Raw genomic sequence first — 3,288 nt, forward strand, 5'->3', positions numbered from 1 at the left:
TCCCTCGCGCGCTCTCTCTCTCTCTCTCTCTCCCTCCCTCCCTCTGTGTCTCTCTCTGAATAATGAGCAACCAGAGGGAGAGAGAAAGCAAGACAGAAAGAGAGAAGGAAGACAATCTTCTCCTGCCACACAAAACGCCAGAGCACCAGGGGGTGCGCGAAGCCTTTCTAATAACAACAACAACGTGCAGGAGAGAGGAAGAAAAAAAGAAAGAAAGAAAGAAACGAGGAAAGGGCTGGGTGGGGGAGGAGGGAAGAATTATCCAAGAGCTGGAGAAGAGCAGAAGGAGAAGCTGGAGGAGATGCTGAGGCTGCGGCTGCTGTCCCCCCTCCCCCCCACCCCCCCGCGCCGAACCCCAGAAGGAGGCAAGGTGGTTGCAAAGTTAAGGCTGGGACATTGTCTTTGTCGCTCCGAGCAACACGGAGCCAGGCCAGTGAGATGCAAGAGGAGGAGGTGGCGGCAGCGAAGGAGGAGGAGGAAGGAGGAGAAGCAGGCAAAGGAGGAGGAGAAGGGGAAGAGGGAGATGAGATGAATAAAGACCTGCGGAGAAGGCGGTGCGAGGAGCGCGGCGGCCGGGCTGAGGCGTGCGAGCTCGCGTCCCGGAGGCGCCTGGACGCCCTGGCCGGCAGAGGAAGCCCCCGGTGAGGACACTGCCCGCCGCTCATAGCGCTCCCACCGTCAGCCCTGCCCGAGGCGCCGAGCCCCGACCCCGGAGAGTCCCTCACACGCATCCATCTAGAGGCCACTCTTTGCAAAGAACATAGATGGGGAACTAGAGGTTGCAAGTCTAAATCCAGATCAACCACGTGGGGGTTTTTTAATCCCTTTCCAGCTTTCAGTGTGAGTATATCCAGTGAAAAGCTCAAATTGTCCATTACTGGCACGTATTTTGAAGTCTTACCCCCAGAAATAAAGGCTCATTGTGCAATTTATTTCTTTTCTGATAATGAAGGGGTGGGGGGGGGAGGGAAAGAACCCATCATTCCGAGACTCAGAACCACCACTTTCTTTTCCTAACTTGTGAAATGTTTTGACGGCGCACCAAAAGAAAAAAAAAAAAAAGCCTACTTAAATAACTTTATACCCTCCAGCCCCGCGTTGTTTGCACTTTCCGGCTGATCATCTAAAGGCTCAGAAAGTAACAATCAGCGCTCCTAATGATAAGGTGTCATGGTGTTGAAGACAAGAGAGCCAAGATGAAGCTTTCACACCTTGAATTTTTATTTAGTGTAATTTCCCCCCAAATCGTTCTGACCTGTCTCTTGCGCAAAGGAGTGGGGTTTTCTCCCCTCTCACCAGGTCAAATGTCTCCTAAGGCTTTAATTTGATGGGGGTGGGGGGGGGCGATGCCTATAGTATAAAATAAAATCAATACATCAAGCCAGGAGCAATTGAAGTTCAAGGGCATGGGCTGGTCGTACCATTTCTATGTCTCGCATCCTCGAATTGGACATCAACAGCCTCGGGAGAGAAAAACACGCAGCGCGCGGGGAAGAGACCTTAATTAAAGTTTCTTTTGTCCGCGTCTGAATTGGGGGGATGTTGCTGGATTCCTTTGCATCGGGGAGCGCGCATCCGGTGTAGAAGCCGCGGAGTTGAGAATCCAGGGCAAGATTGCGCTCTTTAATACTCCCTCCCCCTTCCGAACAACAGTCGGAGAAGATACACCCATAAACCCATATAATAAAGGAGGAGGAGGAGACGCGCGCGGAGTTGGTTCCCATCGGATAGCGGGGTTTCATAAACAGATCTGAATCATTTTCCAGGATATTCCCCCAATCGTTTATTCTGGGGGCAGAATCCATCACTCAGTGGCACGATTTCACCCCCTCCGAGTCAACACTTCCTGCCCTTTTCTCCTCCCACTCGCATTGAAAAGATTGGGAGCTCTAAAAGGGTGTTGATGGCGGGGGTGATAAATAAATAAATAAATGACACTCTACGCGTGCGGTGGAGAAGGAAGGGGGGGCGAGGACGAGGGAAGAGAAAAAGTAAGGAGAGGAGAACGAGGAAGAGAAAGCACAGAAGCGAGTGGGAGACGGGAGTCAAAGAAAGAGAAGAGAAAGAAGAAAGGAGAGTGGAGGACGGTGAGGCTGTTCAGGACTGAAATGACCCTGGCTTTGTGCAGAATTGGGAGGACTCTCCTTCCAGGCGCCTGGAGGGACTTGGGGAAGTCCTGCCCCGAGCTCCTCCCCCACGGGACCCCAGGGGTGTCTGAGCGCTGGCCGCCGCTCCCCCATAAATTCCTCGTGGCAACGAGAGGAAATGCGCCAGGTCTCCGCCGTCCCTTTTAGTGCCCCGGGTGATAATTTACCTCTTTGTCTTTAAAAAAAAACAAAACAAAACAAAAAAACATACACACACAAAAAACAAAACAAAAAAATACCCTGACTTCTTCTGTCAAGCTTTGCACCGGGAAAATAACAATCGTATTTCAGATTGAAAGTTCCTATTACTGCTGGGTTTGGGAGGCTGTGATAAAACCTTCACCGACGTGGAGAAACCTTCTGGGTTGCGTGGGTCGGAAGTCCTAAGACGGGGGCCGCCCTTCCCCGGGGGCAGGGGCGCAGAGAACCAGGTGGGAGGGAGGCAGGAAGAAGCGACGAGGTCAGAGGAAACCCAAGGCTCCGGAGGCACCACAGGGCTTCCCGCAGTCGGGGAATGAGCCCTGGGGAGGAGCCTTTCGCGAGAACGTGAGCGCGCCCCAACACGCTTCAGACCTCATAAACCCTCTTGGCAAAGACCGGGGAAGCGGCTGGCGGACAGACTGCGGTGAACTCCAGAAATTAACCTGCGCTACAATTAAGCGGGCTTCCGCCCTTTCACACTCACCTCGAGCGACCGAGATAGAGAGCTCCCGAACCGGCCGCGGGGGGACCTGGCTCCTCCCTCCCGTCCCAGGAGAAGAGGACAAAAAGGGGAGATGGACTTGGAGATGGCCCCGCCCTTCAAACGCTCCAATCCTTGGAAACTAAACCTCCTCTCCAAGCCTCCACGTCTAGAAGGGACAAAGGCAGCGAGGAGATCCAGAGACCGGTGGAGAGATAGGTGGCTCTCCGGCTTCTCCTGTGGGTGCATTGAGGGGGAAGGTACAATGGCTAAGTTTCCATCGCACATACAGGATGGCCTTTAGAAGACCACCTCCTGGTTTAGAAGCAAATTGATTTCCCAAAGCCGTGGAGTGAACTATTGCAAAACTCCCGCATAGCCCTGCTTTTTGAATGTGAGAAGGCTAAAATTTCAATTACTGATGCCACACACGGTTTTTTTTCTACTGTTTCTGGAGTC

The 3,288-nt window shown here is 52.9% G+C and overlaps 1 protein-coding gene across 1 annotated transcript in view; it reads right to left on the reverse strand.

The window, feature by feature from the left end:
- ZNF462 (zinc finger protein 462) overlaps positions 1–2,886 on the reverse strand; it is a 132,471-nt gene extending 129,585 nt beyond the window's left edge. The window contains exon 1 of the mRNA XM_016129992.2: positions 2,833–2,886. The gene's annotated coding sequence lies outside the window, so the exon portion shown is untranslated. The remainder of the gene's footprint in view (positions 1–2,832) is intronic.
- Between the last annotated feature and the right edge of the window lie 402 nt (positions 2,887–3,288).

The sequence above is a fragment of the Rousettus aegyptiacus genome, unplaced genomic scaffold (genome assembly GCF_014176215.1).
Source record: "Rousettus aegyptiacus isolate mRouAeg1 unplaced genomic scaffold, mRouAeg1.p scaffold_m13_p_3, whole genome shotgun sequence".
In the NCBI taxonomy this organism is placed as follows: Eukaryota; Metazoa; Chordata; class Mammalia; order Chiroptera; family Pteropodidae; genus Rousettus; species Rousettus aegyptiacus.